Raw genomic sequence first — 13067 nt, 5'->3', positions numbered from 1 at the left:
CAATGGGAGTGACATTCGAGGACACAGCAGAATGCAGGAGAAATAGTAAGCCAGTGGGGAAGAGGATAGGAGGCTGAATGAGAATATGTAGATCAAACAAGATAATGTATATAGATGTCCTTGAAAACATAAGATCCTATCCAAATATGTCAATATTCAGAAAACTGACCCTCTTTATATATGAATGATATACATGACAAATAATCTAAATTCAAGGAGTTATCTTTAATGATAACCAAAATAGTTATCAGCAAGGTAAATACCCATAACTAGGATGAATTGTCTAGACTAAGAGGCTGAAGGTCCACAGGCCTAACAGAATCTCCAGTGGCATAATTTGAAATCATTTTCTGTTTCATGGTTTATTTATTTTTATTTATATTATTGATGGTAATTTGTTACTATTTTAAAATAATGTTAGTTTCAGTAAATAAAGTTATATAAATTTGCTGAGATTATTAAAATGTTAATGGCATAATTTCAAATTAATATAAAATAAATCACACATTTGAAACATAATTTTATGTTTTGATATATGAATGCATCCAGAAAACCTTCACCATAATCAAGATAATGAACATATCTATCGCCCCTCAAAAGGTTTTGTTGTCCCCTTCTATTGGTCTTCTCTCTTTCCTATTCAACACTTCGACAACCACAGATGAGCTTTCTATCAAGATATATTAGTTGGGGCCAGCAATGTGGCACAGCAGGCAAGCTGCCACCTGCAGTGCCAGCAACCCACATGGATACCAGTTTGAGTCCCGGCTGCTCCATTTCTGATCTAGCTCTCTGCTACAGCCTGGGAAAGTAGTAGAAGGTAGGCAAAGTAAAGGTGGCCCGAGTCCTTGGGCCCCTGCACCCACATGGGAGATCCATAAGCTCCTGGCTTCACATTGGCACACCTCTGGTCATTGTAGCCATCTGGGGAATGAATCAGTGGATGGAAGACTTCTCTCTGCCTGCCTGCCTCTGTGTCTCTATATTTCTGCCTTTCAAATAAATAAATCTCTAAAATATATACATTATTTTACACTTTCAAGATTTTAGATAAGTGAAATTATATAGTGTGACCTCCTTTCTTATCTGGCTTATTTTACTTAACTGTTATTTTTAGATTTATTCTTACTGTTCTTGAGATTAATAGCTCTTTTGTATTGCTCAGTATCATTTTGTTTTATGGATATTCCACACTTTTTCTTTTGATTTATTGGTTGAGATTTGGATTGTTTGTAGTATTTGGCTATTATAAGTAAAACTGCATGTGTGTTCATGCCTTTGTAAGATCATCTGTTGTTTTTCTTTTAGATAACTACCCGTGAATAGAAAAACCAGATCATGTGGTGAGTATGTTTCTTTTTTTTTTCAATTTTTATTTAATAAATATAAATTTAAAAGTACAACTTTTGGATTTTAGCAGCTTTTCCTCCCAAAACCTCAATCCCATCTGCAACCATCCCATCTCCCACTCTCTCTGTCATCCCATTCTTCATCAAGATTCATTTTCAATTATCTTTATATACAGAAGATCAATTTAGTATATACTAAGTAAAGATTTCAACAGACTTGCCCCCAAAGACACACAAAGTATAGAGTACTATTTGAGTAGTAGTTTTACCATAAATTCACATAGTACAACACATTAAGGACAGAGATCCTACATGGGAAATAAGCATACAGTGACTCCTGTTGATGATTTAACAAATGACGCTCTTATTTATGATGTCAATAATCAGCCGAGGCTCTTGTCCTGAATTGCCAATGCTATGCAAGCCTCTCAAGTTAAACAATTCTGATCTTATTAGGACAAGGCCATAGTCAAAGTGGAAGTACTCTCCTCCCATCAGAGAAAGGTGGCAGATTTCATTGTTTTTTACTGCTGTATAGTATAATATAGAGTACATATCCCATAATTTCTTTATCCAGTCTACTGTTGATAGGCATTTAGGTTGATTCTAGGTCGTAGCTATTGTGAATTGAGATACAATAAACCTTGAGGGGCATACAGCTTTTTTATTTGCCAATTTAATTTCCTTTGGGTAAATTCCAAGGAGTGGGATGGCTGGGTCATGTAGTAGGGCTATATTCAGGTTTCTGAGGACTCTCCAAACTGTCCTCCGTAGTGGCTATAATAGTTTGCATTCCCACCAATAGTGGATTAGTGTCCCTTTTTCCCCACATCCTCGCCAGCATCAGTTGTTAGTTGATTTCTGTATGTAAGCCATTCTAACCGGGGTGAGGTGAAACCTCATTGTGGTTTTGATTTGCATTTCGCTGATGGCTAGTGATCCTGAACATTTTTCATGTGTCTGTTGGCCATTTGGATTTCCTCTTTTGAAATATGTCTATTGAGGTCCTTGGCCCATCTCTTAAGTGAGTTGTTTGTTTTGTTGTTGTGGAGATTCTTGATCTCTTTGCAGATTCTGGTTATTAAACCTTTATCGGTTGCATAATTTGCAAATATTTTTCCCATTCTGTCGGTTGCCTCTTCACTTTCCTGACTGTATCTTTTGAAGTACAGAAACTTCTCAATTTCATGTAATCCCAATTGTTAATTTTGGCTTTGACTGCCTGTGCCTCCCGGGTCTTGTCCAAGAAATCTGCCTGTGCCTATATCTTGCAGGGTTTCTCCAATGTTCTCTAACAATTTGATGGTGTCGGGTCATAGATGTAGGTGTTTAATACATGTTGAGTGGATTTTTGTGTGGGGTGTAAGATAGGGGTCATGCTTCATGCTCTGCATGAGGAAATCCAGTTTTTCCAGCACCATTTATTGAAGAGACTGTCCTTGCTCCAGGAATTGTTTTTAGATCCTTGATTAAATATAAGTTGACTGTAGATGTTTGGATTGATTTTTGGTGTTTCTATTATGTTCCATCGGTCTATCCATCTGTTTCTGTACCAGTACCATGCTGTTTTGATTACAACTGCCCTGTAGTATGTCCTGAAATCTGGTATTGTGATGCCTCTGGCTTTGTTTTTGTTGTACAAGATTGCTCTAGCTATTCAAGGTCTCCTTTGCCTCCATATGGATTTCAGCATCATTTTTTTCTAAAAATTAGAAGAATGTCTTTGGTATCTTGATTGGGATTGCACTGAATCTATAAATTGCTTTTGGGAGAATGGATATTTTGATGATGTTGATTCTTCCAATCCATGAGCATGGAAGATTTTTCCATTTTTTGGTATCCTCTTCTATTTCTTTCTTTAAGATTTTGTAATTCTCATCCTAGAGATCTTTGCCATCCTTGGTTAAATTTATCCCAAGGTATTTGATTGTTTTTGTAGCTATTGTGAATGGGATTGATCTTAGTAGTTCTTTCTCAGCCATGGCATTGCCTGTGTATACAAAGGCTATTGATTTTTGTGCATTGATTTTGTATCCTGCTACTCTGCCAAACTCTTCTATGAGTTCCAATAGTCTTAGTAGAGTTCTTTGGATCCCTTAAATAAACATATCATCTGCAAAGAGGGATAGTTTGATTTTTTCCTTCCCAATTTGTATCTCTTTAATTTCTTTTTCTTGCCTAGTAGCTCTGGCTAAAACTTCCAGAACTATATTAAATAGCAACGGTGAGAGTGGACATCCCTGGTGGGTACCAGATCTCAGTGGAAATGCTTCCAACTTTTCCCCATTCAATAGGATGCTCGCCATAAGTTTTTCATAAATTGCTTTGATTGTATTGAGGAATGTTCATTCTATACTCAATTTGCTTAGATTTTCATCATGAAAGGGTGTTGTGTTTTATTAAATGCTTTCTCTGCACCCATTGAGATAATCTTATGATTTTTCTTCTGCAGTTTGTTAATGTGGTATATCACATTGATTGTTTTGTGCACATTGAACCATCCCTGCATACCATGGATAAATCCCACTTGGTATGGGTGGGTGATCTTTCTGATGTGTTGTTGCATTCTATTGGCCAGAATTTTATTGAGGGTTTTGGCATCAATGTTCATCAGTGAAACTGGTCTGTAATTCTCTTTCTCTGTTACATCTTTTTCAGATGTAGGAGTTAAGGTGATGCTGACTTCATGAAAGAATATGGGAGGATTTCTTCTCTTTCAGTTGTTCTGAATATTTTGAGAAGAATTGGATTTAGTTCTTATTTAAATGTCTGGTAATAATTCAGCAGTGAATTTATCTGGTCCTGGGCTTTTCCTTTTTTAGTTAGTTGGGTCTATGGTGTGTCAATATAGTTTATTTTTTCAAAAAAACCAGCTCTTCCTTTTGCTGATCTTCTGTAATTTTTTGATATGATTCCGTTGATTTCTTCTCTAATTTTAATTATTTGTCTTTTCCTACTAGTTTTGGGTCTGCTTTGCTGCAGATTTCTAGATACTTGAGAAGAATTGATAACTCATTTTTTGGTGCCTTTCTAATTTCTTGATGTAGGCACCTATTGCTATAAACTTTCCTCTTTCACTGCTTTTGCTGTATTCCATATGTTTTGATATTTTGTGTTGTTATCCTCATTTACTTCCAGAAAGTTTTTTATTTCTCTTTTGATTTTTCCTTGACTCACTGTTCATTCAGGAGCATGTTGTTCAGTCTCCATGTGTTTTCATATGCTCTAGGGATTTCTGAGTTGCCTATTTCCGGCTTCATTCCATGGTGGTCTGAGAAGATGCATTGTATGATTTTGATTCTTTTGAATTTGCTGAGAGTTGCTTTATGGCCTAGTATGTGGTCAATCCTAGAGTAGGTTCCATGTACTGCTGAGAAGAATGTAAATTCTTCAAGTGTAGGATGAAAAGTTCTGTAGATATCTGTTAGATCCATTTGGTCTATAGTGTCGATTGAATCTGCTCTTTATTGTTGATATTCAGTCTGGTTGATCTATCTATTGCTGTAAGTGGAGTATTGAAGTTCCCCAATACTTTTGTATTGGAGTCTAAATCTCCCTTTAACATACCTTTTAAATAATCCGGTTCCCTGTAATTAGGTGCATATATGCTTATAATAGTTACATCTTCCTGTTGAATTGATCCCTTAATCATTATATAGTGCCCCTCTTTTTCTCTCTTGAGAGTTTTTGTGTTTAAGTTTATTTTGTCTGATATTAAGATGGCTATGCCAGCTCTTTTTTGGTTTCTTTTGGCACGGAATATCTTTTTTCAACTTTTCACTTTCAGTCTGCATGCATCTTTGTTGGAAAGATGTGTTTCCTGTAAGCAGAAAATAGATGGGTTTTGTTTTTTAATCCATTCAGCCAGTCTGTGCCTTTAACTGGAGAGTTGAGGCCATTTACATCCAATGTGACTATTGATAAGTAGTGACTCTGCCCTGCCATTTTCCCAAAGATATTTCTAATATATGCTTTGAACTTCCTGTGATCTTTTGTTGTGAGGTTTCCTTGCTTTACCTTCTTTCATATTGATGGCCGTGTTTCTGTGTTTCTGTGTGTAGCACATTCTTAGGCATCTTTTGCAGGGCTGGATGAGTAGTGACAAATTCTTTCAATTTCTGTTTGCTATGAAAGGTCTTTATTTTACCTTCATTCACCAATGAGAGCTTTGCAGGATATAATATTCTGAGATGTTAGTTTTATTCTCTTAGTACCTGGGCTATGTCTCTCCATACCCTCCTAGCCTGTAGGGTTTCTGATGAGAAGTCTGCTGTGAGTCTAATTGGAGATCCTCTGAGAGTACTCTGGTGTTTCTCTCTTGCACAATTTAGAATCTTTCCTTTGTTTCACTGTGGTGAATTTGATTACCATGTGTCATGGTGAGGATCTGTCTTGGTCATGTTTATTCGGGGTTCTATGTGCTTCCTGTACTTGGATGTCTCTTTCCTTCTCCAAACCTGGGGAGTTTTCTGCTAGTATCTCACTAAAAGGGCCATCTAATCCTTTCTCTCTCCATGCCTTCAGGAACTCCTAGAACCTGAATGTTGGGTTTTTTAATAGTATCCTGTAGATTCCCAACAATATTTTTAGATTTCTAATTTCCTCTTCTTTTCTTTGGTTTGACTGTTTACTTTCCTATGTTCTGTCTTCTAAGTCAGATATTCTCTCTTCTACCTCACTGACTTCTGTTTTTAAGGCTCTCAAACGTGTTTTTTATTTGTTCTGTTGAATTCTTCATTTCATTTTGATTTCCCTTCACTATCTCAGTTTCATGTTCTCCTAAATTCCTCATTTCATTTTGATTCCTTCTGAAGATTTCATTTTCATGAGAGAGATTTTCTATCCTGTCCTGTATGGATTTCTGTAGTTCATGCATTTGTTTCGTATCATAAATTTTGTCAGTTCTGTTTCTTGCATTTCTTCTATCTCATCATCTTCATAATCTTGTATTGGATGTCATGTTCTTTTGGGAGCATAATGATACCTTCCTTGTTTTTGTTTCCTCAGTTTTTGCGTTTGTTGTTTGGCATTGTGAAGATATTCTTTGGTTTCTTTTTTTTTCCCCCGTTGTGGTGGCTTTTCTCGTTATACTATGACTCTAGATTAAGTGGACAGTCTGCTTTTGGTGAATCTCTATAGGTTTGTGGTGGGTGTAGCCAGAGAGCTCTGTTCAGTTCTTCAGGGTTAAGGATGTGACAAAGGTGACACACCCAGATTTGGCATGGTAAATCTCTCTCTCTTTTTTTTATTCAGAAGGGAAGTAATTCCACTCATCTGAGCTCTTCCCCTTGATGGCAATCAGTGCCTGAATGCTAGCCCCAGTGGGTATAATATTTGTCTGCTCAGTCCTAAGGACCACACAAAAGATCTGTGCAGTCTTCAGTGTTAGTTCAGATTCTCCTGTAATGTCTCTCCCTGAGTAGCTAAGGCCACCCAAGCTTGTGGTGTCTCCCATTGAGATTACTCACATCTCAGCTACACTGTGAGTTCTCCCACACTCCCTCATTTTTTTTTCACAGTCCTGGTTCATAAGCTGCACACATTCACTAGGTCTTAGTATCCTGTTATTACTCTCCATCAGAGTCACATTTTTCTGCTTGGCTGTGGGCAGGCACAACCCCGAGCTGGCTCAGCTGTTACATATGTCCAAAATGGCACCTACTCTATTGTCTCACATGCCTTTGTAAGGTGAGTGGAGAGAGAGAATCATTTCTATACTGGCGCTTTTATTTTTTTTCTCCTCATGTTAGGCTGGTGTACTTTCCCCCATGGGGCTTCAAGCCTCATTCCCTCTAGGCTCTTCATGCTTTTCTGCCAGTGTCTCAGGCTACTGCAGTTTCGCCTCACCTCTCTTTCCAGCACTGGCACAGAGGAGACTCTCGGCAGCTGGGGTCCTGAGCTGTGGGCCCCCGTGCCCTCCACATAGATCCACTGTATCTCTCTAATTCCGGAAGAGTTTCTTCTGCCATTTTTTCCCTAACTCTTCCCTGAGACTACACTATCTCCAATTTATTAAACTATATTTTCCTGAACTATTGTGAGCTCCCTCCTTATTCTGCCACCTTGGAACCTCTCCGAGTATGTTTCATTTTTAAGACATTGACAAACTGTGTAACTTGTACATTTTCCTCAGGAGTCTATGACAGTTGTGTATTCCTACCAGCACTTGGTATGGTCAGTCTTTTAAATTTAACCATTCTAATAGAAATATAGTGATATCTGACTGTACTTTTTTTGTATCTGTCATGGCTAATCCTGTTGAACATCTTTTCATATGCTTATTTTCTATTCACATGTATTCTTTGGTGGTATGCCTATTCAAATCTGTTGCATAATTTTTTATCAGGTTGTTTGTTTATTCTTGTTGAATTAGAAGAGTTTTTTCTAAGAGTTTATCACATGTATTTTAAAATGTTTTCTCCAGGTTCTAGTTTGTATATTCATTTTCTAAACAGCATCTTTCAATGAATAAATGTTTCACACTTTGAAGGACCCAAATTTAACAGATTGTGTGCTCAGGGTTTGTCTAAGAAATAGTTGCTTAAGTTTGATTTTATAATTTTTTTCTGTTGTAATTGCTTCTAAAAATGTATAGTCTTAAAATTTACTTTTAGGTCTATGATGCATTTGGGTTTTTTTTTTTTTTTTTATTGTGCAACCTATCAAAGATCTCTATGTAGGTAATAATTGTCCCAAATCAGTTGCTGATACTAATTTTACATTGAAATTTTAAGTAATATAAATGAAACCATTGATTTTGGTTATCAAAATGTTATGTGGATTTGAAAATGCTGAAATACATGTTTAGTTTATATAGGAAAATTTAGTGACTAATCATTACTTGTAAATATTCACAACTCAATGAAAAAGTGGCCTTTTTATTTATTTAATTTATTTATTAAATATTTTTGAATGGTTTTATTTTGAAGATTTTGAACTCTTTTCATTTTTCATATGGTTTCAGTGGTCTACTTATTTAAAAAAATTGATCTTTATATAATTGTCCACATCTAATATACTATTCATGTTATACAACTCACATTTTTTGGTTTAGTAAACTTTTGTGGTTGAAGTATAATCTATCCATTTGATTCCTTCTTCCTTTCATTAATTTTTTTTTTTTTGACAGGCAGAGTGGACAGTGAGAGAGAGAGACAGAGAGAAAGGTCTTCCTTTGCCGTTGGTTCACCCTCCAGTGGCCGCCGTGGCTGGCATGCTGTGGCTGGTGCACCGCGCTGATCCGATGGCAGGAGCCAGGTACTCCTCCTGGTCTCCCATGGGGTGCAGGGCCCAAGCACTTGGGCCATCCTCCACTGCACTCCCTGGCCACAGCAGAGAGCTGGCCTGGAAGAGGGGCAACCAGGACAGAATCTGGCACCCCGACCGGGACTAGAACCCACTGTGCTGGCACTGCAAGGTGGAGCATTAGCTTAGTGAGCCGCGGCGCCGGCCTCATTAATTTTTGATTCAACTAACAAATGTATCATCATGTGCCCAGCAGGTACTGTGCCATATAGAGAAATGGTTTCATAGAGCACACCTGCTAAGAGTAATGGCATTAGGGTAGAGAGACATGCTACAAATCACTCAACCTTTTATATAATGGAGATAATACTAATCTCATAGTGTACATGGAAAAGTTAATCAAGATTTTATAAATATAAGTACAGGGCTTAGACACAGTTATGGCTGAACAGGGAGTGGGAGACAAGTACATTTATTTCAATTAGTGATAATAGCATAGATTTCTCTATTTGTAATGGATTTCAAAGGGATTAGGTGCAATAGCATAGTCAGTAGAAGAAACATTGTACAAAAGAAAAATACTGGCTGATGGTAAATGCAAAGTTAAAAGTGACCATGATTTCACTATGGAAACTTCAATATATCCAGGTGTCCAACAGGTACACACATACATATTTATTATTTGGGTATGATAAGCTGAAGTCTGCAGAAGCCTCACTATTGCAAAATAAAAATGAATTAAGCTTATTTTTAACAATTCACTTCTCAACATTTTGAAAGATTAGACATCCATAGTCCCCTTCATTTATAAGACATTTTGGAAAAATTAAATACTGAGCTAAGTTATCAATTGCATTCAAGTAATTAATTTTTGATTATAATTAATTTATATGTGGATTATGAAAACATTTTTATACTGGAATACATACTAGATATCCCATGATAAAAACACCCCAAAAGTCCACCCCGTGTTCCTCTCAGTCAATTTTTAACCTTTCTAGTGTCAAAAGCAATACTGTATGGAGAAGCATTGCTGTTAATACGGAAAATACTCTTCAAAATTGATGTGTTCCTGAGGTGATCAATTAATGAATAAAAATAACAGCAGCAATAATAATAATATAGTTTTAAAGGCATATACATTTAATCTTATACAAACCATACTAGTACATACTAACTCTACCTAAAGGACTTTTTAAAAATCATTTTCCATATGAAGAAAACTAAAGCTCAGAAAATTTAAGTAACATACACTAAATTACAAAGTAACAGAGCCAAAAATCAAATGCAGAGGTATGATTACAGAATATTTGGGTTCAACTATCCTCCAGTTAATAGAAAATAGTTAAGGACCTTATCAAGTTTGTGTAAAGATTAAATAGAGAAAAATCAGTGTGTGCTTGGAGAGACATGTGTAGGCTAAACATTTTATAGAAAAGAAGAGAGAGAGAGAGAGAGAGAGAGAGACAGAGAGAGAGAGAGAGAGGGAGAGAATATGAATGAATGAGAATGAGAATGAACCAGTCTTCTATCCACTAATTCATTTCCCATATTGCCAAAACAGCTGGGTCTGCACCAGACAAAAGGAACCAGTAGCTTCACCAGAGTCTCCCATATGGGTGGCAGGGGCCCAAGTACTTGGGCCATCTTCCTCTGCTTTTCCCAGGTTTTTGTAGGCAATTGGACTGGAAGTTGAGCAGTCAGGACTTGAACTAGCATCCAAGAGGTGTGATATCTCTGATGTTGACTGACTACTTTTCTACACTATTATCATTTTGAGGCCTTAGGGTTGGCAAGATGTTAAGGTTTTAACATGGCTATCACTATTTTTTTACTGCTAGAATTTTAAGACATTGGTGGAGTGGAATGGTAGGTTCTGGTGCCAATAGTTCCCAGAAACATTGGTTCCTCTCTTGGTGTTTTTTTTTTTCCCCACAAAACACACAATCTGATATTGCAGAGGGATTTGATAAAGTACTCATGGGCTAGACACAAACACAATTTTCCACGAAGAGACTCATCATTCTTTGGCTCAAGAACCAATGCCATTTAATACATTAAAGTGAGGTAGATCTTTGCAATCAAGTGTTGCTATTAACACTCATCATCCAACTCTCTGAGGAGAGAGGTCCTGTATGGGAAGTAAGTGCAGTGACTCCTGTTGTTAATTTAACAATTAAAACTCTTAAGTGTGATGTCAGTGATCACCCGAGGCTCTTGACATGAGATGCCTAGGCTGTGGAAGCCTTCTGAATCCACTCACTCCTTCCAGATTTAGACAAGGCCATGGGCAAAGTGGAAGTTCTCTCCTCCCTTCAGAATAAAGTACATCTTTCTTTGCTGACTACTTCTTTCTGTTGGGGTCTCACTCACAGAAGTCCTTCATGTGGAGAACATCATCTGTGAATCATAAGCTATAGTAATGTCTAAGTTCTCACAAAAGATGCACCATTCTTGGGTTCTTCTCCAAAGTTAACTCCCTCAAAAATATAGATGATATAGATAAAGTCAAATCTCAGAAAGGTTTACTTTTATTGAATTAAAAAGTACTTTCTTCCCTTATTGTAAAAAAAAAAAAGCCTATTTGTGTTCCATTGCAAAGTAGCATAATAATAGTTAACAATAACATGCCACACTTTTCTGAATAGCTAGAAGAAAGGCTTCTGAATGTACCCACTACAAAGAAACCTTAAATACATGAAGTGATGCATGCTACTTAACCTAATATGATCAATAAAATGTATGCATATATTGAAATATTGCATTGTACCCCATAAATATGTGCAGTTACGGTTTGCCAATAAATAACCCAAAACAAGAAAAGAAGGAATGCTAAAAGTGTTCCATTGTGAAAGTTAATAGAGGCCCTTAGAGATTTCCGCATCAATTATTCACATGGTCTTTATGCTGCTGTTAGACCAGGCTGTACAGACTTTAGCAGCAATTATCCTTGAAGCCTCATTCCTGGCAGTTTCTCAGGTCCTCTTCCAAACTGTAGATCCTCTACAGTTTTTGTGAGCACTTGGACTCTAACATCTCATGACTGATGTTTGCATGGACTCTGGAATTTTGTTGCATGGTGAAACACAGGAAGAGGGCTTGATTCCAAGCTTTCTGAATCACATTATTTAAAATCCTGATGCTGCCAACATCGATACTTTGCACCTTGGTGTGATGGTACCATGGAGACCACTTCTTCTTCAAGACAAATTGTAAATAAAAACTCAGCCTTAGTGTTTGAAACTCACATAATCCATTCACCACCATCTGGACAGCAATCTATATAATGTTCTCTAAGGGAAAATATTCTTTTAAAATTATCTGTAGAAACAGCACAAACCAGCTTTTGTATTATGAAAAGCCAGTCCTAGTAGTGATGTGCTTATCCAAGAAAAACAAAAGTAAAATAAATAGGCGAAAATGGAATATTTTGTGTGTGCTCTGGTGCACTTTCTTGCTCTCTGTCTCTGACAAAAGGTGCAGATACCATCTTATCATTGTAACATGATGAGGTATACATTACAATTACTCATAATACCCAACTCCTTCTGCATCAAGGATACTTGCAAAACTATGCCATAGCTCCATGTGATTGATTTTGATCAGTGAAAGGTAGATGGAGATGATATGTAAAATTTCCTGGCTGACTCAGTGAAAACTCCATGTTCCATTGTTCCTGTTGTTGTCTAGCTTTTCATCTGTGAACATGGAAGAATTGTGTTGATGTGGCAAAACCAATAGATCAAAGGGGCTCAAACTGTTTGTCATAACATGGGAAAGAGGTGTGTGGAATTCACCTGGAAGTAAAATGTGAGTAAAATACATTTCCATTGCATTGAACTCTTGACGTAGAGATATCTTAAATGCTATAGCATAGCTTTACCTATTTTAACAAAAAGAGGTAGTAAGCCTGAGAACGAAGTTTTCTACATGCAATATAGTGTGGCAAAAATGTTAAAATATTCCCAGCTCCTAAAACATTATTGAGCTTCAGGATAAGCGCTGGATTTGAGGAGCCTTATATAGACACCTTGAATGAAAAACAAGCAAACAAACAAGAGTGTCAGTTAACAGACTTCATTGTTTTTGTTTCAATTAGTTTTATTTTTCAACTGGATACATTGCAAACTAAACTAAATACACACACACACACACACACAAGTATTTCACAAAGTTTTTGATAAAAATAGAGTTTAGGGATAGTGTACATTTTCTATGTCTGAAGACCCTCACAATGTTCTAAATCTTCATACCATTCAGTAATGTAGTATAATATATACATATTTATCTCCTTATTCACCTTGTTCTTAGACACTTAACAATTATTTTCACTCCAATGATAACATAGACAAATAATCTGAGTCTGTATTATCATTAGAGAATATATTGTGCTAGATGACTCTGACCACATTACTGGAAAAGAAGTAGAAGATGGCCCAAGTCCTTGGGCCTCTGCACCCGCATGGGAGGCCC

The 13067-nt window shown here is 36.7% G+C and overlaps 1 long non-coding RNA gene across 1 annotated transcript in view; it reads left to right on the top strand.

The window, feature by feature from the left end:
• The window catches only part of LOC149128042 (uncharacterized), a 153064-nt gene extending 140656 nt beyond the window's left edge, over positions 1–12408 (top strand). The window contains exons 3-4 of the long non-coding RNA XR_016229673.1: positions 1309–1343; positions 12285–12408. This is a non-coding gene — a long non-coding RNA (uncharacterized LOC149128042). The remainder of the gene's footprint in view (positions 1–1308; positions 1344–12284) is intronic.
• The last annotated feature ends 659 nt before the right edge of the window (positions 12409–13067 follow it).

The sequence above is a fragment of the Oryctolagus cuniculus genome, chromosome 2, assembly GCF_051225735.1.
Source record: "Oryctolagus cuniculus isolate XC-2025 breed Fujian yellow rabbit chromosome 2, ASM5122573v1, whole genome shotgun sequence".
Taxonomy (NCBI): Eukaryota; Metazoa; Chordata; class Mammalia; order Lagomorpha; family Leporidae; genus Oryctolagus; species Oryctolagus cuniculus.
The sequence above is the reverse complement of the archived record's forward strand: the minus strand, read 5'-3'. Positions and strand labels throughout refer to the sequence as shown.